Here is a 26,659-nt window from a genome sequence, read left to right on the forward strand (position 1 = left end):
ACAGAAATAGTATGAACCTAGTTTGTGTTACATGCTTTAGAAGTATACATACTACAAATAATTAACACTGTCTTCTAAATTCAACATTTTAAAAACAGATGACTTAAAAATAAAAGCTGCATGTTGAAATGCTTCATACTTCTTTCTGAAGAGACCAACTGCAGTGGATTTTGTGTTAATTTAATGCAATTAAAATTTTAAAAGAATCCTTAATCTGAATATAAAAGAGAGTGTTTTATTGAAGTTGACTCTGAACCCACAATAGGTATATACTTTTAAATCTAGTTTTATGATTCTGTTTCATTCAAGTGCTGTTAGACAACAAAGGAATTATGTTTCCAAAAAAGGTTGAACAATACTGATTAGAATTGCAAAGTCTACATTTAGCAAGATTAGTTTTTTAAACTAAAACAGTATATTTTATTTTTTTTATACACATGGATGTATCTTACATTGTGAATAACATCTCTTTATAGAATTTTAAGTATTTGAGACACTTTACTGTTTAAAGAAAAGTTGCTGACTTCATCACAAGTATAGCCTAGTAAAAATGGGGCCTGGAATAGTAAACTGTTGCAGAGCTGAGGCAGAAACTGGTAACCTTCTGACCTCTGACTTTTACTGGAAAATGATATGCAACATAAATTCAAGGGGCCTTTTTTCTTTCAAGTGTGTATACATATATATTATAGTGTCACCATTCACAATGCTGTAGTTAAGATGGTGTCAGTGTGTTCATTAGAGCCCCCCCATCTTCAGGAGTTAATTTTAAATTCTGTTTTTTTTTAAGGGTGTAAGCTGCTGCGGGTTTGTGGGGGGAACTGCTTTGAACTGAAACTTGGTATTTAAGGTTTCTTAGCCAAGAATGAGATGTTCTTGTGTTGGGGGGTGGAACTGTGTGTGGTGGCGGGGACTGCGGGGATGAATGGAGGGGGAGTGTTTGGAGAACTTTCATGGGGAGAGTTTTAAAAAGTGACTAGGCAATTTAGGAGTCCCATCTACTTTCAATGGGACTTGAGCTCCTAAATCCTTTAGATGCTTTTTGAAAATCTCTACTTAAAATGGGTTTGATTTTTTTTTCAAAATGTGGCACGTTATTGGTCTGTAATGTGTGCCAGTCATTTCTGATATCTTAAAGTAAACTGACCAAGACATATGTTGCTCTCTTGCTGGGTTATTCCTAATAGCCCAGTGTTTTGCATGTCATTCATAGCAAGGTGCATGCTATGAAGACAGAGAATGCACATTTTCAGAAGTGTCTAGGTCCTATTGATATTCAATGGAAAGACTTCCAATGGAACTCAGACTCCTAAGTCATTTAGGCACTTCTGAAAATTTTACTCCGAGTTTATAAAGAACTTTAATGAAATTGGAACTCAAGGTGCATTAGACCTTTGTAGAACAGGTGTGTTTTATAAAGAAGGATCATTGTGTTAAACTTCTTGAAAGAGGAAACTAGGCATTCATAATAACTACTTAAGCAGAGCAACTCTATGGGCTTGTCTACACAAATGCTTACTTTGCTGAAAGCTGGGGTGTTAATCTACTGTGCATTAGCTTGCTGTGCGCCCACTGTGTGGACCCTGCAGACACGCACTAACAGTTCCTCAGTGTGCTTTGATCTACCCCGCTTTGAAATGCAAGTAGATTAAAGTGCACTAAGGACTATTAGTGCACATCAGCAGGATCACACAGACTATTAGTGCGCAGCAGGCTAGTGAGGGATAGATTCACACCCTAGCTTACCGTGACCTAAATGTTAGTGTAGACAAACCCTTTTAGTGCGGATGTGTAGTAAACACAAATAGACTGTCCACCTTTCAGATAGAGCTTGTTCCTGTGCTAGTTGAAGTGAATGACAAAACTCCCATTTAATTCAAAGGTGTAAAAAGCAGGATAGTGTAAGTCCGGTCATCTGGCACTTGCATTCTGTGATAGCTCCTTCTGCACCAGCATGAGGTGTCATTAGGGTTGCCAACTTTCTATTTGCAGAACTGAACACCCTTGCTCCGCCCTTGTCTCACCCTTCTCTGAGCTCATGCCCTCACTCATTCCATCCCCACTCCCTCCGTTGCTCATTCTCACCCACCCTTGCTCACTCGCTCATTTTCACTGGACTGGGGCAAGGTGTTGAGGTGTGGGAGAGGATGAGGCCTCTGGATGGGGGTGCAGCTCTGGGGCAGGGGCAGGGATGAGGGGTTTGGGGTGCAGGAGAGGGCTCCAAGTGGGGGTTGGGATGCAGGGGTGGGGCTCCAGGCTGAGGCAGGGGGTTGGGGTGTGGGAGGGGGTATGGGCTCTGGGCTGGGGGTGTGAGCTCCAGAGTGGGGCCAGATATAAGGGGTTCAGAGTATGGGAAGGGGATCTGGGCTGGGGCAGGGGGTTGGGGTGTGTGTGTAGGGTGGGGGGAGGGTGAGGGTTCTGGCTAGGGGTGTGGGCTTTGGGGGAGGGGTTGGGGTGCAGGAGGAGTTTCCAGGCTGAGACAGGGAATTAGGGTGCAGAAAGGGGTGTGGGCACTTACCTCAGGCAGCTCCCGGGAAGCAGGAAAATCTCCCTCCAGCACCTAGGCAGAGGCACGATCGCATGGCTCTGCGCGCTGCAGGTGCCGCCCCTCAGCTCCCATTGGCTGCGGTTCCTGGCCAATGGAAGCTGCTGAGCTGGCACTGGGGGCAGGGAGGGCAGTGCGCAGAGCCTCCAAGGCTGCCCCTATGCCTCGGAGCGAGAGGGAAAGGCTGGCAGCTTCCTGGGAGTTGCACAGAGCCGGGTAGGGAGCCTGCCTGCGCCACAAACTAGACTTTTAACGGCCCAATCAGCAGTGCTGACTGGAGCCGCCAGGGTCCCTTTTCAACCAGGAGAAAACCGGACACGTGGCAATGCTAGGTGTCGTGCAAGGAAAGTTTGAAAGTCAATGGCAGGCCAAGGAAAAGCTGATGGCAATTTTGCCAACTCTTACAGTATACTATACAGTGTTTTTCTTAAAGCCCCTAAAGTCATGTGATTGTGAGAATTTCAGCTGTCATTTAAAAAAAGAGAATACGTTTCTTGCCCTCCTGTTTGCAGAGAGAAAAGATTGAAACTTGAATCCTAGAGACTCAAAAGACAGGAGGCAAATACCTCTCCCTCCCCCACACCCCCCCCAAAAAATTAGTATTTTTAAAATCTTGTGGATTTTAATTAAATCTCATGATTTTGGGGGCCTGACTGGGGATTATTGAACACTTGGGGTTGGGCAATACTGGGCTGAATCTGCAGTTTAAGCAGCTTTATTGGCTATGCGCCTCTTTGAGATAGGAAGGCAAAGTAGTACCGCAACAATGAAGCAGCAATGCCAACCATGGAATGGCTCAAGTGCCACTACACAGTGTAGGGTAGAGAGGGGAAGATTCTGTCCCCACCACAATCTTTATGAAACCGAGAATTTGCCCCATAGTACATAAGCTGTATTACATGCATTGGGTATAACGTATGCATTTATATATTTATGATTTCTTCACCTTAGGCCAGAATCACAAATATATAAATGCATATATTCTACCCAATGCATGTAATACAGCTTATGTACTATGGGGCAATTTTTTCTTCACATTAGGCCAGACTTATTTTCTCTCTCATAATATAAAATGCAGTAAAAATATCCGTAAAGGTGTTTACCATGATGATCAAAATAGTAAAAATAAATAAATAAAATTACACTTTGTTCATTTGTTTCCTCAACCTACTTCCCATTTCATAGTGTAGTATGTATAGTACAAAACATCACCTGTGTTCACCCCCAGCTCCAATAGAGTTCAGTATCCACTACAAAGGTCCATCGAGCCCCGTTTCCTGTCTTCCGACAGTGGTCAGTGCCTGGTGTTTCAGAGGGAATGAACAGAACAGTCAATCATCGGTACCGGTCATCCAGTCCCAGCTTCTGGCAAACAGCGGCTGGGGACACTCAGTACATGGTGTTGCATCTTTGCTCATCCTGGCCAATAGCCATTGATGGACCTATCCTCCATGAACTTTATCTAGTTCTTTTTTGAATCCTGTAATAGTCTTGGCCTTCACAACATCCCTTGGCAAAGAGTTCCACAGATTGACTGTGCGGTGGGTGAAGAAATACTTCCTTTTGTTTGTTTTAAACCTGCTGCCTATTAATTTCATTTGGTGATCCCTAATTCTTGTGTTATTAGAAGGAGTAAACAACACTTCCTTATTTACATTCTCCAAACCAGTCATGATTTTATAGACCTCTATCAGATCCCCCCACATAGTCATCTCTTTTCCAAGCTGAAAAGTCCCAGTCTTATTAATCTCTCTTCATATGGCAGCCATTCCATACCCCTAATAATTTTTGTTGCCCTCCTTTGTACCTTTTCCAATTCCAATATATATTTTTTGAGATCGGGCGACCATATCTAAATGCGGTATTCAAGATATGGGCATGGATTTATATAGAGGCATTATAATATTTTATGTCTTATTATCTATCCCTTTCCTAATGGTTCCTTTGCAAATATTCCTAATGGTACATCTGCAAAAACCCACTTTTGTGGGTGTGTAGATGGGTTGTTTGACAACTGGATACAAAGGTGTATGTGTGGGGCAGGTGTAATAGAGTGTGTGTGTGTGTGTGTGTGTTGTGGGTGCACTCAGTCTTGAAAGACAAGGCCTGATAGGCTTTAAAAGAAAAGTGTCCATTTACAGGTGTATATGTTTGTTCATTCTGTAGTCATCTATTACGTATTTTTGGACAAGTTTTTAAAAAGTGTCTCTTATTTACCTGATGCATCATTGCCTTTTTAATCCTTGTAATGTATATCTTACAAGTTGTCTGAGTACTTATTTACAAAATCAACCAGTCTCCCCTTCAAAAACAACATTGGTGCTCTATCACTTTAAAGTCTTTTTTTGTAAAATGTAAATGTATTTACTTAGTAGGCAGCAATAATTCCTTAAAGCTGTTACAATCTATTGTGTAAATCCATATTTAACTGCTAGGGAGATGTTAGGAAGTATCGTGCCACTGAATAGCAGGATATATTATTACATAGTTATTCTGACACAATTTCTTAGAATGGCTTGTTATTGTATCACTCATCGTATTATATACTTATAATATGTGTATGCCTAATAATGTTTTGAAAAATACGTATGGAACTACTCTCTCTTCACTACATACTTACTGTGTAAGACCTTTAGCAGCCTATTTTCAAATGCTTGTTGCTGTCTGAATTTTGGTTAACATGGTGCTTTCTGGTTCAAAGAAAGCTCACTCTACCTTGTGGAGAAGTGCTTGCAAAAGTCTATTTTAAAAAATGAAGTCCATTTTTAGGTAGGGTTATGCAAAAAGAATCCCACAGTAGTAGAAGAACATAAGAATGGCCATAGTGGGTCTGACCAATGGTCCATCTAACCCAGTATCCTGTCTTCTGACAGTGGCCAGTCCTTTATTTTCTTTTGTGACATGCTTTAATTTAAAAAGGGCTTCACTTGTTTTATGTTTTTGCTGTTGTTTTAAGAAGGCTCCTGAATAGAGACCTTGTATAGCCAATTTCAATTGAGTGAGGGTTTTTTTTTAATGTTAATATTTAGCTATCCTGTGCCATTGAAAATCTATCAATGTCTTCTTTCTTGTTCAAGCCTCAGACCAGGTTCAAAATGTTTTTTTTTGTTTGTTTTTTGTTTTTTAACCTCAGAATTATTGTTGCTCTTTAAAGTACTGACTAAAAAGCAATGATATTTCTTTATAAAAATGTATCAATAGTTGCAATGTTTTTCTGGCTTTTGTCTGAGTTCAGGCAAACTATAGGCAAAAGGCAATTCCATTTATTATTGAAGGGAATCTCAAGGCAGTTGTTTCAAGCCTGTGAAGCCAGCAGGCAGAGCTGGATGAAGGGGGAAAAAAGGGCCACATTATGTTCCAGATGACTGAGCAACGATTTATATACCAGCTCTCCTTTTTACATGAAGAAGAAAAGTAATAACAGCACAGACCCAGGCATTTGAAACAGTCAGATGTCCGATGACTAATGGGATAGGTGGGAAGGCGCTCTCTGATTGGATGTCTTAATGAGCACATTTCGCACAGAGTTTGGGCTGCAGTTCCCCTTGACCTTTGCCCTTTATTGACCGAACTGACACTTCATTTTTCACATACTTCCAATTATGGCTCAGCTTAAGTGTTGCCCTGCCTCCTTTATTTCTTTCCTATGGACAACTTGAGAATGGTTGAGGCCACAGAAGATATTTTAATTTGAAAAACTACCATAGCAATTCAGATTTAGGATGTAATCTGAAACTGCTGTCCGTCTGCAGGTTCCCTGATGAAAACAAAAGTTTTAATGTTTCCTGTTTAGCAATTTTTTAAAACAGGATTTTAAATAATACAAATGTTTTGTTAGGAACCCAGGAAGACGAAACTTAAATATAAAGCAAGAATTCCTTTTGATTCTGGTGTTCTGTTGGTCCAAGTGGTTTGAATGATATGTATTTGTTCACACTCACTCAGCTTTTTCTCAAGAGACTGTGATGCTCTGAAATGAAATTTGACTAACAATCTCTTCATAGACTAGAAGAAAGCAAAACATAATTGTACTAACAGTTCTTAAGCCCTTGACCATTGTGTAGCACTATTTGTTGTTTTGGTAACATTTAATGTGTGAATGTAAATTAAAGTGTGCCTTGGTGTGTTGCTTTGAGAGATGTAGAAAATGATGCGCTGAAAGTAAGAGGCAGGTATAATGAAGGTGCAGAAGGCTCCTGAATCTATGGTTGCCTTTGTTATCGAGAGATCCATTTTACAGTGTTCCATAACACGTACGTGTGTGTGTGTGTGTGTGTGTGTGTGTGTATTCCAGATTAGAGTACATTCACAGGATTGTTTCAAAGCAGAAATTGGTACAAGTTTGTTTTTTTGGCTGACCTATCAATTGTGAGTTGCGTTAGTAACATCCCAAATACAATAAATTCTCAAACTGTGTAGGTGGATTTAAAACAAAACAAAGGCTATTAAGACTTAACCCACCTGCATGGTGTCATTGAATTTCATGATGTGTATTTTGCTAGAAACTTTGTCATGCGAAGTTCACCCAAATAATAAGCAGGCAAGTTACCTGTGTACTAGCAGTGATTGCTTTACATTTAAATACATGCAAAGTATATCTACAATTATTTACACCCACACAGAGGTCCCTAAAACACAGAAGTATTTATCTCAAAAATGTCTGAAATGTTATCTACTTTATTATGTAGCCCTCTGGCATAGTAATAGCATGGCATATTTTTACTATAATATGGTAATAAAAGAATATGTAAAAGGCAGACAAAGGTTCTGCCTTTTCAGTAAGGTGACCCCTGTTACCAAGTAACTGCTTTACTTATGAGCTTATTAAAAACTCAAAAAATGAGCTTTTCATACTTCACAGGCATTGATGTGAAAATGAGCTGTCCTGTGAGTAGTTTTCTTGATCATTTTTAGAACAATTGATTAGCCAAAGAGCTGCTGTCATTAGTTGACATTGACTGATAGCAATTTGTCACAAGCTCCGAAGGTCAGCCAGACAGTGGAAGCTTCAGCTTGTCTTTGATTGACCTTTACTGATGCCATTATCATGGGATAGGTTAGACTAGATGTGACCCACAATTGAAAAAGACATGGCATTAGTCAACAGGGGTTGTTCCCAGTATTATCTAGTTATTTATATATTGTGAATCTTGAATTAGGTCTAATAGCCTTGTTTCTAAAATAAGAAGTATCGGTGTTGTCTTGAAGGTGGTGCTCTCTCTCTCCTCCCCACCCCCCACCCCAGTATCCAGCAGGTGCTTTGCTTTAATTCAGCATCTACACCTGTGCGTCTGTCTTGGCACAAGATAGATAGATTTTTTTTTTTTAAGAGAAACTTGAACTGTTGCTGTGAGTTTATAACATTTTAACCCACGTATGCATTCTTCAGCTGCACCAGAATTAATTATTTTTCTTTCTCTAGAATCATGTTTTATTTTTTAACATTATCGAGTAGTTGAGAATTATGCTAATAATGACATGATGTAAATTCATCATTCAGCTGTAAAGCCGGAGGGTGTGAAACTATTTATTTATTTATTGGTGGTCTTGTCATTCTTGCTCAGCTGTTGGAGTTAGACTTCACGGAGACTTTTAATACTGTTGTTTCAGCTATACAGGGTTACATTTTCAGAATGGTGCATTGTAAACAATCCACAAGCTTCATGCACTGTAGTGCAAATTTATCCTAGTCTGCGCTCAGGATCTCTTCTGATGATATATTTTAAAATAAGAGTTTTCTGTGTTATTAATAGCCTCTTTCACATTTTTGACAACATGGCAACATTAGTCTTAAACTCATTAATTGTATTTATTTTGTTTAATTTGTGGATAGCACAGTCTGAGGGCTTCTCTGTGTGGGGTAATCTAGGATGTGAATTTAAAGTGTACTAACTATTCTGCATTAACTCTGTGTGGATGCTCTTACTTTGCACTGAGTGTCTTTGTGAAGTTTAGCTTAATACGCTTTCAAAGTGAATTTCAGCTAAATTACACAAAGGCTCTCTTAGTGCAGATTAAGAGTGTTTACATGAGGAGTCTGTGAAGAGTATCTAGTGCACACTACCTACTTCTGCTTTTTCCCTTTGTAGAAAAGCCCATAAACTAATTATTCTCCCAGTAAAACCTTCCCTTTCTCTCACTATCCTTTTATGGCAAACATTAGTTACACTGAGAAACATAGAACTTCTTCTTTTTTCAGGTCAGCTCGCATATATAATAAACATGGGAAAAAATCCACAAAATTTGGCACAGTTTAACTTGAATTTCAATCTCTGCTCAGGAAAAGTCTCAAATTGAGTGGAGGGTTACTTACTTAAGATGGCAGATTTTTCAAGTTGAAGCTGTAGTCATCACTGGCAGGGTGAAAGTGGGAAAACTTACTTTTGGGGCTGTCCACAGTTAATGTGGCTTTAGGAATAGAATTTTCTGAATTCTTTGTCCTTCTATAATCAAGCCCAAAATTCATGGTAGAGGTATTTTTTTAAGAAGGCCTTTTTTTGGCAAGTGACCTAAAATAATACATGACTCTTGTATTAAACATGTGTCACAATGCACAGATGTGTGCATGTGCAGGTGTTTCTGTATAAAATATGGCTCTGATCCTGCATTCAGATCTACACAAGTGGACCCCTGTGTCTGTGCAGAGCCTTGCTTGGGCACAGTGGTGTACCCACACTGATCTCATTGCATAAATGGTGCCGAAGTCTTGCATAGATTGAATTTTCTTAGCAAAAGAGTAAACAGTGGGGAAAATAATATCACATGCAAGATAACATTTTAGGGTCTGAGTCCATCAAAAGCACAAAGGTACATGCATAAATGGGCCTTAATCTCCTACTTGGATTAAACAGAGGAATTTTAGTCACAAGCAATTACATAAGTAGATGAAATGGTGTTTGGGGTTCAAGGCATTCCTTATTAACAATAGTAGGAGGCACGACTTCTGTATTTTGGGTGATCAGTTTAGTATGATTTGTACTGATTGTATTTTTTTTTCTATAAATTTAGGTCCTATTTCTTTTGAGGTGCTGAGCCTTTCCTGGGCTCGGCCCCTTGCAGCAGTCACTCAAGTTCTCAGTGTTTAGGGCCACATACTATTCTCAGTTTTCATAAGCAACCCCTCTTGGCACCAACGAGTAAGTGGCTTTCAGTTTGAACGTTCTATAGGATCCTTTCCATCAGGCAAATTTGGTTTTTGTTTTGTTTAAAAAGCTAGTGTGTGTTTTGAAATTATGATAAAGTATTTTCAAAAGCAGTGACCACAATTTTTAAAAGAATGAGTATGGATGTAAACCCCCAAATGGCTGTTGATGAGTGTGATGCAACAGGGCAGTAGCATTTGTCTGCTCTGTGTAACACCATTTTTTATTTAAATTAAAAAAAAAAAAAAAAAGAAAAGAAAAGAAATATTCAAAAACTATCAATTGCTATTAAATGTAGAAGATAAGATATTTAGCAAGCTTTTTATTTTTTATTCTGATAGGTCATTGTTAATGCTAGTATGTATTTGTTGGTAAAAACCTGAGAGCAGACGTAGTTAGTATTTTCTCACCCTTACTACCCCAGCAGTGGGAATGGTTTGAGAATATTCATTCAGATTTGACAGGTGATTGCTTCTATAAATGAATGCACTCAAATCATAATTGTTGCAACAGAATTGTTTGATTACCTGGCAGTAGCCTCTTTCTCTGTGATAGCTTTTGGATCACCTGTTTGTTGAGAGCATTTGACAGTCCTCATGTTTATTACCCAATTGAATGTCAGTAGCAATTGCAGCTAAAGATAAACGAAAATGCAAGTACTTGTTGACCTTGACTTTTTTCCATGAGATATTGGACTTGATGGCTCTATTGCTCTTGAGCTGATAAGAGTTATAAACAGTAGTTTAAGGGAAATGTTTTATTCCCAGAGGAAAATACCATGTTGCTGTGGGAAATGGCGTCTAACTAGTGCCCTTTGCCAAATTCACTTGGTTCACCTTTGCTTAGGCTGTGGGAAAATAAAATAAAAAGTTCCCTTTTTATGACTTTAATATCTCTGCAAACATGAATTCCTACGCTCTTTGTGAAGTTTTGTTGGCAGACTACACAAAATATAAAATAAGAAAGAGACCTTTCTGTATTTATAATGTGCTATAATGAGGATTTTTTATTCTTCCCCATTTCAAATTTGATTTGATATTACAGAGATGGAGAAATGCTTCCTCCGTATATTCTATGGGAAGTTTAATACATTTATAACATAAGTGTATTTGAGCTGTTGGCAAACAACACTGCAGCCGTACTTTCTCAGGCCATGGTCTGGTTAGATCTGAATAGGGGTGGCTCTACCCTGCTAGTTCCAGGAAAAGCAGGGTGTTGCAGGATGGGGTGATAATGATTCAGTAGGAGGCACTCTTCCCTATGAGTCAGTACTGAACCATTTCTATGCATAGTGTTATTTGGCACTGTTGCTGTTGGATATGCTATCTTTTGGATGAGATGTTTCAACACTTCTGGTAATTAAAGGTACCATGCAACTTTCTGTAAGAGGAGGGGTATTCTCCATAGGGTCCTGGCCAAATTTCAGTTTAGATAACTATTTCCTACTTTTTAAATTTCTCCTGCAGTTTTAGTTACCTATGCTATTCCGTTTGGTTTTTCTATACTTAATTGTTGCGTAACACTGCTGCCTGCTGTCAGGTGAATGCTGTGCTCTAGCAGGCATAGGCGGGATGATTTGTACTGGTATATGAGGCCTGCTCCTGCTCCCCATGGAGTCAATGGAAAAACTCATTGACCTCAGTGGGAGTAGGATTGGGTCAAAAGTTTACAATACGCTTTGGGATGCTTCAGGATAAAAGACACTATATAAACATAAGATGTGATTGTTGTAATAATCTATAGAATAAGAAAAACAAGCCTTCCAGAGTCAACAGCTGTTCTGATAAACTCTATACAGCGTTGTAGAAGCTTGTTAAAGCACAATGGCAATAGATTAATCTTTCCCAGGGCTACTATGTCCATACCAACCAGGGTCTTATTGTCTTGTTTTCGATGGGTAACATTAAAATTTCTTTGAGAAAATGCCCCCTTTAATCCATACTGTAATGGATCCATACTGTAACTCATGTTTCTTCAGTGTCCTCTTGTTTGGAAGGATTAAATGAGCAAATACATAGGCATGTCTTTATTTATGAACAAATTGGGAGGGTCTCTTCTGACATGGTGTACATTTTATTTATTATTATTTTTAAGATAAGGCAGCCCCTGTTACTTTTATCTGGAAAAGAGTGCCTTTGCAATGTTGATCTTGTGTTTTGTTAGAGACCATTTATTGCTGTCCTGGTGGCCCAGTGACTAATGTCATGAAGAATACCAGGGTTGGAGTCCTGATTTCTCTTTCCTCGGCGCTCATATGGGGTAGGTCTGCTGTGACTGAGGAAATGCCTCATGTTACTCTAGGTGACCTCTGGGCACCACCACTAAGGTGACCAGATGATTGGAAGAGTGGAATCTCCTTAGTTGTCCATGTAGTTTCTGTTCTTCATATTCTCTTCCTCCTCCATTTATCTCTGTCATGGCTTCACCCATTCCATATTTTCTGTGTTCCCTCCAGATAATTTCCTTGCCACTCTGCTTGTTCTAACAGCAACAAGAGAGTGAGGACTTCAGAGCTCAGGAATTTAGTCACCTTTACTTTGCTACAGCTCCTGTGAGCTGGGTGGTTGTGAAAGACGCATTAGGGGTGGGAAGAACCCATGGAGTTTGGGGGTAAAAAACTGGGATAGAAGCACAATGAGGAGGTGAAGAGACCGTATGGTGGAGTGGCATTTCCTGCCTGGACCAAGAAAGAATCTCATTCAAACCAAATCATCTTCCCTTCCATGTCTCCCCTTGTGTGTGGTAGAGGAATGGTTCTTTGTCCTGATGTTACATATTATATGGGGGGTGTAATTCATCCCTGTCCTAGGGGCCAGCACAAAGCCTACCAGTATGCACCACTGACAAACTCAAAATAAGACTCAGTTGAGACTTAACTGGTGCATAGACCATATTCTAGCCCCCTGAATAGGGGCTAGTGTCATTCTGCATGTGTAGTGTTAGATAAGAATAGTCCAGGACCTATGTACTGTTGATAAGCTTCAGAAGAAGATCTAGCTTAGCTTTGTCTTGTTAATAAATGCAAGTCATGAAACAAGGCTTACAGGGTTAGTGAAAAGTGGAGCGTAGTGTAGAGGATCCTCAGCTGTCTGAGTGAGATGCAGACAGAATCCACCAACAGCACCCCAGGAGAAATGCCAACAACATGCTGGTGGTTCAGGAAGCAAACATTAACCCTGAATTCCATGTCACTTACGATGTATACAAAGCGTTGACACTTATCGCCTTCATAAACCAAGGGAGAGTGATAACGCTGCTTGTATTGAAAAGGCTGGTCCAATTTTGTATATTTTTCGGTTGTATTTAAGTAGAACATTGTTTTTAGGATTGCAGAGAAGATCAGACTGTTCCAGCCAATATCTCCAAACTAGTTCTTAAAAAGCAAGTGACAAATTTAGTTTGTGTCTTTTTCGTATGGTAGAAAAGAGGCAGTCAGGTGGAGTGGAAATATTGTGCCTATGCTGCACTCCCCAAAATGCGTGCAGTTTATGCTCTCCCACGTCTCCATGACAAGAGCCATAGTGAGGTGGTTCCAAGGCAGGCTTTGGGGCAGATATAGTTCAGTATTTTTCCCATGTGCTCTCTGGCCCAGCCACTCCAAATCCCATGCTGATGAATCCTGCCCTTGTCCAGAATCCCTTATCTAAGAGACTGGGACTTGGTAAAAAACACATGGAGCCACATTAATACGGCTTTCAAATTAATATAGATCTCTCTACTCCAAAAAACCAGGTAGGCCCAGCATTTGTCCCTAACTGTATTTTTCATAGCAGGTTGTAGCTAAAGCAATCACTGTGTTTTGTCAGCTAGTAACTAGTCCTGTAATTTAAGTTGAGCCACAGAAATCTTTGAAAGATCGCACATGTATTTTTTCCCCAGTGTTAGTAAACTTGTTGCACTGACAGTGCTATAAATAAGGTGGTATAGTATGCATGTTCATGGTGTACACTAGCTTTGCAGTTGCCTTCAGATTTCTTTTAGAAAAAAGGAAAGGATATTGTGTTAAGTGTCAAGGTTTTATAGCTGTGTGGTACAAATCAAGCAACCACATTGACATTTGTTTGTCACCACAGATTTAATCTATTAAAAACAAACTGAATGACCATAATTCAACAGGTTGAAGAGAGGCATGGGGCAGCAGGGGGTTCAATAGGATACAGTTTAGCCAAATTTTGGAAAAAATGTGCAGCTGAATGATAGCTGACTGGATGACAAACAGTGAGAAGAAAAGGGAGAAGGTGCTCGAACGCTCCAGTAAATATAAACCACTGACGATTTATGTGCCAGTAAGTTTTCTGTAAAGTTAACCCTGCTTGAGTTTTTGCTAGTATTTGATGAGAAGATTACACTGACACATACCAACTAAAAGGGATGTATTATTTGAACCTCTTTCTATTGTTCTATTTTTATCATTGTTTGTCTAAAAAGTCTTTGAAGGAGTTAGTTGGTAGCTGCTTTCTTGTTTGAACGGTAAATCTACTTTTCGTGGTATATCCCCTTAATTTAATCCTAACAAAGTACACATTTAACAATTGCCAGTAACAATGCACATAGTACTAAGCCCATTATTAATCAAAGTTGCATATTGTATTAACTCTCTAGGAAGATAATTATATCTTATCTTTTAAAGACATAACATACAACTTTGCAGCATGACATTCCCTGTAAAGCATTTTGTATGGATTAGGATGCTATATACAAATCATATGTATTGAATTTGTGTTTATTGCTAATACATTAACTTTGTTTACTGCTGGATTTAGGTTAAATGACTATATTAATTTAAAAGTGCCTCTCAAGTTGATAAATATAAACTCAATATTAAAAATATTAATTCTTTAATCAATTTGCTTGAAAATTGGAGGCTAGCCCAGGCTGGAATTGGAATTGTATTAGGTATATCATACTGGTCTGAATACAGTATATAGCGCTGAAAAAGCATTGTGCTAATTTTAGCTTACAAAGAGGATGAAGATAAACTGCCTACTGCTAGTTTGCCATATGCTATCCTGGTGATAATATTCAAGTTCAGGTTATTCTACAGAGTGTCTTATTGTTTCAGTGAGAGAAAACTGGAAAAGAGTTAAGCAAATTTCTGCTCAGTAAGTGTGTATGAAATAATGAAGTAAAACAAATCTCAAATGCTGGTAGATGAAATCTGCTAAATTTATTTTGGTTTTATTGACTTTCTTGGGAGCCAGCAATTTGTTTTGGTATATATTTGATCCAATTTTATCTATTTCTCACATGTAAATCTTAAAATCAATCTGTATAAAAATTGATCTTTTTCAGGGACACACAAATGTAGTCTAAGTTGCTTTAGCACTGTTTAAAAGACTGCTGTTCTTTAAGCCCAGTATGAGAATAAAGTCTCTGCTCAACTGATTTTTAAAATGGTACCTTTAGAGCCTTTTGTTTTGCTTTGAGATTTTTTTTAAAAGGCAAATTTCCATATTTGGAGGATTCCTCTCCTACGGTTTCGCCTAAGAGTGTTTGACCTATTTATTTGTCACTGAGACCACTCCACAGTGCAAAACTGAGAGAAATCCAATGTGGATAGAGGGTTTGTAGATGAAACCGAGTGTGGTGCGGGCTTTAGAGGACTAGGTGGAAGCTTTGTGTTAACAACTGGTGAAAAGCTTGACCTTTAAGTGACCTAGGTCAAACAAACCCCCCACTGAAGAGTCCTGTTTTGACATAGATACCTGTTTGGTGAGGGAGGGAGATAAAGTGAGGAGAAGGAAGAAAGATAAAGTATCTCTGTTGACCTGGAAACTTTTAAGTATTAAAAGTTAACACATGGGATGAATAATGCAGAGCTGACAATATTTATGTAACCATGTATCTATTTAGTATTACTTCTAGAAGGCTATAGTAGATACCAGCAAATTGATTTACAAGTACCGAACCAGTCTTAAACGGTGATGGGGTGGATTATATTTTACGAACTGGGTGGTGCCCATGTTTTAAAGTATAATATGATACAGGTTGCAACTTAAATAGTTGAATAAATAGACTAAGTTTCACTGATGAAAATATCTGATAAAGTGTAAAGTAAAAGATCTGGCAATAAGAGATGGCAAGTCTGCTATTGTCTCTTCCTACAATGTTTTTATAGAGGTTTTCACAGGAACAAATATGTTTAAGTAAATAAAAGCAAAATAGCACTGCTGGTCCATATCATGGTAGCACACATGCTCACGAGTCAACTTGGGCAGGAAACCAGTTAGGTCTGTTCCATACCGTTTCCATTGCATCTTTATCACTCGAGTTCATTGTTTGCCACTGAGTAGTTAAAACTCCACTTTCCAAGTAAAAGCTTCCTGTTTCTTTCTTTTAAATTTAGTTTGTCTAAACACAAACTCAGATATCTATCAAGGAGGCTGTTTATAGAGGGGGGGAAAAGAACAAGAAGAAATGATAATAAAATTACAAAACTTTACAATTCGAAAGAACTAGTGGCTCCTGGTAAATTCAAAGATTTCCACCCCCACCCTCCCCAATAGTGAATGGCAGAAAGTTAATGTGCAATTCCTACAAATTTATGTATTCTCATAGAGACTACAGTCCTTGTATATTAATGGGGGAACATTTAAATGTATCCTTTCTTCACTGAATAATTTTAGAGAAAAAATGGAGTTTGTCTTGCATATAAAGTTGTGTATATGTTATATCCACTATTGTAATGCACCTACCATATCCTTGGCTGTAGTGTACTCGTATTGCTCTGTGCAAGATCCTGCACCAGTAGTGTGTGCTTGCCTTTGGTCACTTTTTTTAAAACTGACATTGAATATGAATAAAGACCATATGGCCTAAGAGTATCAAAAGCTTTAGGTAAAGAATATAGGTCCTTAAAGACTGATGTTCTTTTTCTTTTAAAGATGAAATTCACTCTTGGTATAGAGCAGTGGCTCTCAACCTTACCAGATTACTGTACTCCTTTCAGGAGTCTGATTTTTCTTGGAGTCTGAAATCCCCCAAGTTTCACCTCACTTGAAAATTACTTGCTTACAAAATCAGACATAAAAATACAAATGTCACAGTACACTATTACTGAAAAATTGCTTACTTTCTTATTTTTACCATGGAATATAAATACTGTACTTGCATTTCAATGTATAGTATGTAGAGCAGTGTAAACAAGTGATTGTCTGTATGAAATTTCAGTTTGTACTGACTGTTAGTAGTTTTTATGTCGCTTATTGTAAAACGAGGCAAATATCTAGATGAATTGATGTATCCTCTAGAAAACCTTTGCGTACCCCCAGGGTACATGTATCCTGATTGAGAACCACTGGTATAGAGAACCAAGATAAGGCACTTTACGCTGTGTAAGCCCGGTAGATGGCCTCATTGTTGGTGGGCAGGGGAGGGGAAATAGGGCCTCTGCAATTCCTGTATGTCCCTGAGGAGACTCAGGTGAAGGGTGGTTAATCTGGTGTTTGACCATAAGCAATCTTTGATTCTCTGCACTGTAGTTTACCATCATCGCCACCCCCAAACATTCAAAAATCATGAGTCATGTCTGACAAAATCTTGAGATATTTTTTTTTAAATTAAGTTTGGGGTTCTCTTTATTGCTTTCCCTGTTTGAGCCATCAAGATTCCTGTTCTCAAGCTTTTCTCCACAGCCATGAGGACTCTCTGCTTGCCCTTTTTACTTTTTAAGTGAAAGCTGAGATTCTCATTTGACTCCAGGAGCTGGGCACTTTTAAATAAAAATGCCATTGATCTCAAGACTCGTGATGAAATTGAAAGATGGCAACACTGGCTAATCTTTAAAATAAGCATAATACTAAAGAACCTTGCAGAGATGCCGAGGTTTAATGAATGTTTATAAAGGATAAGTAGGCGAGATGAAAGGTGCTATGTGTTGCAAGGCAGGATTGGTGTTAAAATCTTACTATGTTCATTTAGTAGGAATGGCTATGTGCAAACAATTAATGGCTTCACTTTGTCCCACTAGCTGTATACAGAATCTCTTGTCTTTGTATTACACTGCCAGCTATCATGTATTCTTTCCATATACTATATTTTTATTATTTTCAGTTGGCTCTTTTTAAGACCTTCATTAAATGTAAAGCAATGGTTACAACTACTTCTACTCTAAATAAAACAGCGTTCATATTCAATTGCATTTCAGTACACTAACATGCATTCAAAGACTAATTTTCTGTATTGCTTTGTGGTCAGATGTGTAGACATCTCAGCTGACTGTGAACACACCTAACTTACTATTACACTGAGTGTATGACATGTGGAGACATTCTACAGTTCTCTTTTAGCTTTTTTGTAACTTCTATGCAGATTTTTAAAGTTTCTGTCCTCTCTGTGTTAAGATAAGTGAGTTCAGTTTGTATTCTGTCTGGAAAAACATCTTCAGATCGTGAACAATGACCCTACTGTGCATTTCATAAGAATTAAATTCAAGGTGTACCTCTTTGTGCAGTTGTGAATGTAAAATGTGAGGTTGGTACTAGGTTTCTACTGCTAAGTACTATAGTTGTCTAGCCACAAAACACGCACAGGATGTCAGACACAGCAGTGCAAGCTTTTATTCAGTGTCTCTTGTCTCTGATCCTGAGGAACATCTCTAGCAGGAAAACCCCTGGAATGAAGCTGAATGAGGCAATCTCAGTGACATTCCTATGAAGTTGTTCTATCAGAGTGGGCAGGGTTCCTCTTACCCCATACCTCTGGAGTAGGCTGGGGATCTGGCCCAAAAATTCCCCTGGGATCTACAGAAAGCTAGGGCCTCCTTCATAGATGTCCTTTACCTCATCCCCAGCTATAGGTCCTCAGTGTCCCTCTCTAGAACCCTTTTCCCTAGCTGAGCTGTATTATCTATACCAGTAGTCCCCAACCTTTTTGTGGCCAGTAGCACATTTATGTGTGTGGCGGGCGCCAACAATTTTTCAAGGCTTATTTTGTATTTGTACATTAAATAATACAAAAAACATCATATTTAATATTACATAGCATATGATGAATCAAGAGACAAGCTGGAGAGAAGCCGCGAGGACAGAGAACACCGGTGCCCGCAGCCCTGGAGTACTCTATCCCCGGCAAGCGTGGGGCACCGGCTTCTCTCCCTTGCTGGGCACTAGGCGGGCCCCGCGCTTGCCAGGGCCTGAGAACACCGGTGCCTGCAGCCCTGGAGTTCTCTGTCCCCAGCAGGCACGGGGCCGCATCTTCTCTCCTCTGCTGGGCACTAGGTGGGCCCCGCACCTGCCGGGAACAGAGAAAACCGCACCCGCAGCCTGAGTTCTTGGCTTCTCTCCCCTGCTGGGCACTAGGCTGGTGCACATAAATGCCCTGGCGGGCGCCATGGCACCCGCAGGCACCGCGTTGGGGACCACTGATCTATACTCTATAACAAAGGGCTGGTGGTAAGCTGATGCATGTTCTCCTGGTCTCCCCACTGCCTGCTCCCTCCATTCATAAGAACCCACCATGCACACACACAGCCTTCTAGGGATGGTTAAGGGTAGATTCCCTTTCCTCAATTTCACTGGAGAGAGATGCTGTTTCTGTTTCCAGACCTATTCAGTTCTTGCTTTCTCTACTCAGACTGCTGACAAGGGTGCACCCATTATGAGTTTGGTTGGTGTGGCAAACTTATTTCACAGAGGCCACTAAATAGCATTACAGTGGATTTGAACCACTGACCTATCGATGAAAAGCCCTATTTTTCCCCTTCTCATTCTACTGGGCATTTTAACTCTGAGTCATGAATAGAGCTGGTCAACAAGTTTAAAAATATATTAATTTTACTGTGCAAAGAGCTAACCACATTCAACACTTCTATGATTCATGGGATCGTGTTATCAGTGAGCATTCAGACAATCACCAAGTACTACCAGTGGATAGTGCAAAGGGACCGCTCTGATTCACACTTGTAGCGGGACACTGCTCCATCAACCCAGGCAGGTGCTTTCATGTCAGTTGCCAGAAAACTCTTTTACTGGTGCCAGTCCACACCTCTGGGACAGTGGATAAGGATTCTGCTGCTCTAAATAACTTAAGAGTCATGTGGCATTAGAATAATAATTGATTTTAATATCCACTTAACTGCACATGGTAGTGGAAAAAAAGCACTAGGCATCAGCAGACCCTCTTTGGCATGATCTCAGGTGGTAACATACTCAGTGGAACTCTGAGTGCAAAGCTTTACATCGTCGGAACAAATAGATGTGTGGACCAGATCCCGAGAGCATGATACTCTGTCTAGAACTTCTTAAAGCTGCCCTTTCCAAATTAACCTTTAAGTGGTTGTCTCACATGCTTTAGGCCTGATTCTAATTTTGTTTACCCCAGTGTGATTCCATTGGCTTCAGTGGAGTTACTCCTCATTTATAGACAGATGTAAGACCAGAATCCGGCTTTGTATTTTCAGATGAGGATAATTGATACTTATCTGCATTCTCCCCACCTGCAAAATATATAATTACAGTTATCAACGGTACTCAAATCAGGTATTGTAGCTAAAACCACCAAACCTTACAGGTCACTCCATAATCCTAGTTTGTTGAAGTGACACCTAACAATAAATAGAAATGAATATGGAACATCTTAGACATTAATGAAGAGTGTGGGGTTTCCTTGACTCCAACCAGGGCCGGCTCCAGGCACCAGCTGAGCAAGCAGGTGCTTGGGGCGGCCTAGGGGAAGGGGCGGCACATCGGGCTGTTTGGCAGCAATTCGGCAGAGGGTCTCTGTCCCTCTCGGAGTGGAGGACCTGCCGCCGAAGAAGAAAGCGGTGCAGTGGAGCTGCCGCCGATCGCGTTCAAGTCTTTTTTCCCCCCCGCCGCCGCTTGGGGCAGCAAAAACCCTGGAGCTGGCCCTGACCCCAATACATATGTTCTGTTTGTGGAGATGGGAGAGGGGGAAAGCCAGAAAATGAATGTGTGATACTGAAGAAAAGCCTGTTTGTTCCTGATACGTTGGATAAATTGTTCAAGAGCAGTTCATTCATGTGATAATACGACCCCTCTGTTACTGCCAAAGTGAGGGAGAATCTATGGTGATCTGAAGAATAAGTGCACCAGGTTTCTCAAGTTAAAGCTGCCTAGGAGCAAATTTAACAGGCACACCACTTTAGTAAGATTTAGTAAAGCAAACACTTTCTGCACAAGGGAGGGGGCAGTAAACTTGCTCATTTGAAACAAGACTTCCCCATTTTCCTCTTTCCCTTGTCCTTTCCATTTTGAAGATGCAGATTCCTCCTCCCATGCCCTTTCTTTCCACTCCTTTTTCTGAAGTTTCTGCTATTCCCAACAATTTCTATGAAGGGATCCATCCTTCTCACAATTTTGAACACCAAAGCATCACAGAACCCTTTTTAGTCATATCCTATATAAATCCAGGATTATGGAGAGTTATTTGTGTTCAGGTAGCACTCGCTGACCTTCACGTGCACAATGATACAGTCCCTGCTCCGAAGAGCTCATAGTCTAAAACGAGCAACCTGCGAAGGTTGGGGGAAGGGAGATTAATCATACAATCCTAATATGTCATTTCTTTGGTAAGTAAATAACCAATAATCCCCAGGTGTCCCTCAACCTAGACAATATAAATTGACTGACTCCTGCAGTGCTTGGCAGAAGTGGGTCTAACGGAGGGATAGTGATGTTATAGGCCCTGTCCAGTGATACAAAAGGAGGCATGGAGCTGGTTGAGAGTGAAGCGCAGACAAACTGGTTGAAACTAGCATTGTTGACACAATGGAGGTGACCATAGAATATAAGTAGAAAGGGCTTTGAAGGTAGAGACAAGAAGCTTGAATTTTATTTAGTGGAAAAAGGGAGTCCATGAAAGGATCAATAGTCCAGCCCCCCCCAAGGACGAAGGCATAGGAAAAGCTTCCTTCATGTCACCTAGATGAGACTGGGGAAGAGCAACGCCTCTAGTGATAACTCCTTTCTACGTGCATGGGATTGCTTCAACCACACAATGTGAAAAGCAAAACTGCTTTTGAAGCCAAACTCTGCCTGGCAAGAATAAATTGTGACTAATGGCTATGATTTTTGGTCCTCCAAATATAGAGGATTCCTTTAATTATTTTGATTACTAATATATATTTTATTAAATATGAACCAAACCACTGACAGCACATGCTTCTTTCTTACAAAAGCAGTAATATACGAGAGAGAGAGAACACAGCAAGCTTTATGCATTCAACAAGAAAAGGAAGGAAGCTCTTATAGTTATGGCACTGGGTTGGGACTCTGGACTTATGAGTTCAATTCCCATCTCTGATACAGACGTCTGTGTGGCTTTGCACAAGATACTTAATTGCTATGCGACTCATTGCCCATCAGTAAAATGGGGAAAAGAATACTCCCACTCTGCCTTTGTGCCTAGCAGAAAGAAGCCCTGACCTTATAAGTGCTGCGAGGTGCAACTGTAACATAAACAATAACGAAAACTGGGACCCAACAGCCTTTCCCTCTTTTCTCCTTGCTGTTTGTCAATTCAGTAGAATCCCTGGCAGCTAATGATGGAGAGACTGGGGGAAAAAATAAAGGGGATAAAAATAGAGAACATAGAATAAAATCTCTCTGTGCAGATGACATTTTAGCTGAAATTTCAAAAGCCTTCATTATTGGCCTAACGCTGCTGTCACCCACATTGTGTATTTTGGATCCTTCAAGACCCATTGCAGAGCTGTTGGGGAGAAAAATATAGACTAATCACTATCTGCAGTGTAAGATAACATGCACAGAACCAGAAGCAATGATGCTAGTTGGTAGGAAACCAAAAAGATACTGAATGCATTTAATTTGAATTTGAGGGGAGCCGGTAGCTAGTAGATGTGAAATATTTTATTTTTTTAAAGTCCTTCCAACATGCCTCTGAGGGACCATGCTGAAGGAACCAGTCCTTAGCCTCTGCTGAGACTGGCAAACAAGGGTCCTTTTTAGTGCTAAATGTGACTCCTGTCCACTAACAATGGGCCAAGATCACCTACCCATTTCTATTATTTCCCTGAACAGCCATTAGATGGTAAGAATTTTCAGAGTGCGTTATGTGTGCTGGATTCAAACCAGCACTAGAATTGTGCAAGTAACTGATTTTTTTTTTTTTGGTTCGCTGGCTGTACCAAAACATTGAAAAATAAATTTTGTTTTAAGTTGACTCAAAACAAAAGCTTTTTCAAATATTTCAGTGAACCAAAACTTCTTTTTTAAAAAAGTTGCAATAAAACAAAACATTTTGCTTGACCAGAAATGAAACAATTTGCTTAGTTTTCAAGTAGTTTTAAAGGCTTATTAATAAAATTGAAGTACATTTAAAAAAAAAAAAAAGTTGTTTCAAATAGAATTGATACATTTCATTTAAAAAATGTCAAAATGAAATGTTTCCATTTTTTGGATTCCCCCCCCCCCCCAAACAGAACAAATGGGGAAATTTGACACGAATTTGTAAAATGTTTTGATCTACCCAAATCTTCATCTTTTGGTGAAAAGAATTCTGGCCGAAAACTGGCTGCAATCAGCAACCTAGCGGTGAAAGGTTTTGTCATCAATTTTGACATCCTGGTGCCAGATGACCCCTCTCCATTGGCATTTCAGGGGGCAGTAAATGAGGTTAATCTTGCAGCATTTTCTCAGAAGCATCTGCTCTGGAGGGAGGAGTTTAGGGTATGAGTGCCAAGTAGTCTTAGGCTGAAGCCCCCATGAATCCAGAGGGTTCTTGCATAAGAGGACTTCCAGATTTGCAGAAGGAGCAGTCATCTTGCCTGGAGCCTCTGTGCGCTCTCCTTGCCCCACTCCTTCACTAAGATATCTCCCACAGGAGCTATGCTTCCTTGGTTCCATAGCAGTCATTCATAGGACACTGGAAGTGTTAATACTGCTTTGTGTGTGACTCAGGGAGCCCTGCAGGGGATAGTGCTGTGGAGAACCCCAGTGGAAAAGGTAGCACCCTCTTCTTTCCACATGGGATAAGGATGAGTTACCTTCATGCAGGGAATCAATTGGCCGCTTCCCTTGCTCCCAATTTTTTTTTTTTTTTTTTTAGGAGCACTTCAGACAACACTTTGTGAAGCTCCCTCTTATGTGTGGTGCAGAATGGAAGTCACCAGAAATTGTTATTAGTAAAGTTGTCGTTCCATTAGCACTCACATTGCCTTGTATATTTACTATTGGAAGACACACATCTCGGTGGCTTTCACTGTAATTGTAAGGACTGGTTCTCTGTGCAAAATAACACTGGTCTACAGCCAAAATGCTTCTGAAATAAATGTAGTCAAACTACTAATTCTGGGTCACTGAGAACAAAAATGATGCTTAAAATTGTTGATTGGCTCTAGTTTTCAAGATATGCTATTGGGTCAGTATATACGACCCTTGACTTGGGAATGGCAGAGGATAAGTGAGTTATAAAGGGAAGGGATCTCAATTTAAACCAGAAATGACTAAAATACATCTTTGACTGGATCTATGAATAAATCTATGACTGGGTTTGGACAATACTTGCTTTTTAGGCAAAACAATGAATGATGCAATCTGAAGCTGGTATTGTGTCATACATGATATGAACTGCATCATGTTATTCCTAGAAGTCATGGATGATGCAATCATAACAAAGCTTACATCACTCTGCTGAACAAATTGCCCTATATCCGCTCTAGAAATCATACAGTGTCGTGCTCTTTTATTTGTCAGTGTTTGATTTTTGCAAAGGGACACATTTCTGTTTAGCCAAAGTGAGCAGAGATGCCTCGTACTTGTGTGAACAGTGCAGATAACTTCTGCTATGTTTGTGGTGAAGTGACTTTTGCATCACAAAAGCGCAGTATAACCACTATGGTTAAGAAAGCCTATCACCTTTACTTTGGCTGCAAAATTGGAGATCAGGACAAGAGGTGGGCCCCACACATATGCTGCAACACTTGTGTAACAAATCTTCACCAGTGGTTGAACAGGAAAAGGAAATCTATGCCTTTTGCAGTGCCAATGATTTGGAGAGAGAGCCAACAGCTCATACCAGCAATTGTTACTTCTGTATGGTGCCTCCAGTTGGGAAAGGTGTGTCAAGGAAGAAAAAGTGGACTGTGCATTATCCAAACATTCCATCAGCTATACGCCCAGTACCTCACAGAGAAGGACTGCCGGTTCCTGATGCACCAGAATCATTCTCACTTGAGTCAGACGAGGAAGAGGATGAAACTTCTGGTCCTGAACCATCAATGTCACAGGACCCACATTTTCTCCCATCCTCCTCCTCTGAACCACACCTCATAACACAAGGTGAACTGAATGACCTTGTCAGGGATTTGGAACTACCCAAGAGTAAGGCAGAGCTGTTGGGCTCCAGACTACAGCAGTGGAATCTCCTGGCAGGTGATGTTAGGGTTTCCATGTTCCGTGACCATCAAAAGGATCTTGTCCCATTCTTCTTCATGGAAGGTGATCTTGTAGCCTGCAACAACATTGATGGTGTGATGGCAGCCCTCAACATCGTTCACGAGCCAGATGAGTGGAGACTGTTCATTGATTCATCGAAGACGAGTCTTAAAGCTGTTTTACTGCATAATGGCAATGTTTTGCCATCAATTCCAGTTGGTCATGCAGTCCACATGAAAGAAACCTATGACAACATGAAACAACTTTTGAGGTGCATAAACTATGACCAACATCAGTGGCAGCTTTGTGGTGATTTGAAGGTTGTTGCTCTCTTGCTTGGTCTGCAGACTGGATACACAAAATACTGCTGTTTTCTCTGCGAATGGGATAGTCGTGCAAGAGATTCCCACTACATCAAGAAAGTTTGGCCACTCCGACAGTCATTGGAGAGTGTGAGGAAAAGTGTTCAGCATCCACCACTTGTTGAATCAAGGAAGATTTTGTTACCACCCTTACACATCAAGCTAGGTCTGATGAAGAACTTTGTCAAGGCCATTGACAAAACATAAGCAGCTTTCAAGTACCTCCGTGGAAAATTTCCAAGGTTAAGTGAAGCTAAGATAAAGGAAGATGTCTTGGTTGATCCTCAGACTCGTGAACTTTTTCGAGATGATGCATTTGACCATGCACTGCGTGACAAGGAAAAGACGGCATGGAAAGCCTTCCAGTTAGTGGCAATAAATTTTCTCGGAAACAACAAGGCAGACAACTACAGGTTGTTGGTGAAAAACCTCCTCAAGGCATACAGAAGCCTTGGTTGCAACATGTCACTAAAGATACATTTTTTGCACTCTCATCTAGATTTTTTTCCACCGAACTGCGGAGCAGTGAGCGACGAGCACGGCGAGCGATTTCACCAGGACATTGCAACAATGGAGAAACACTATCAGGGCAAATGGAGCCCATCAATGCTTGCAGACTATTGCTGGACAGTGACAAGAGATGCTCCATTTAATGAATACAAGAGACAAGCCAAGAAGCGCCGAGTAGACACTGAATAGGACTAAACTATGTACATAATAGTTTTTTGCCTTTTGCTTCATAATAAATTTTATTTATATACCCCTTTTGCTGATTTTTAAAGTGTTACATAAACAGGACAGGTGAAATATTATCATGTAAAGCAACCATAAACACATGAAAAGACCTAGGTTTACAATTTATGATTAAAACTCTACTATCTACACAATATACATAGACATTAAAATGTAAAAACTTAAATATCTTAGAAACAGTAGCCAATCAGTTGTTTTAATTGTCATATTTGAATTCAGCACATCAAAATACATAATAAATAGCACATTTTATCTCTGAAGCAGATGACTTCTCAAAAATTGTAGACCAGTGTAGTCAGTCTCACAATATCCCATGTTCAAGGTTTTGTTTTTTTCCTCATTGCAACCTTTTAAATCACTTCCTGATGAGAACAGAGTTGCCTTTTGTGTTGGACAGAGACAGTCAGGTGGATGGAAATTTGGTACAAGCCTGCTGTAGTCAATCTCTTTATCTCCTTTTGGCTTCTGTACCTCCCTCCCTACAAGCAGCCCCCCTCTATTTAA

The 26,659-nt window shown here is 40.0% G+C and overlaps 1 protein-coding gene across 10 annotated transcripts in view; it reads left to right on the top strand.

Annotated features, from left to right (window-relative positions):
• MEIS1 (Meis homeobox 1) overlaps positions 1 to 26,659 on the top strand; it is a 125,889-nt gene that overhangs the window by 29,925 nt on the left and 69,305 nt on the right. The window lies entirely within an intron of this gene.

The sequence above is a fragment of the Trachemys scripta genome, chromosome 3 (assembly GCF_013100865.1).
Source record: "Trachemys scripta elegans isolate TJP31775 chromosome 3, CAS_Tse_1.0, whole genome shotgun sequence".
Taxonomy (NCBI): Eukaryota; Metazoa; Chordata; order Testudines; family Emydidae; genus Trachemys; species Trachemys scripta.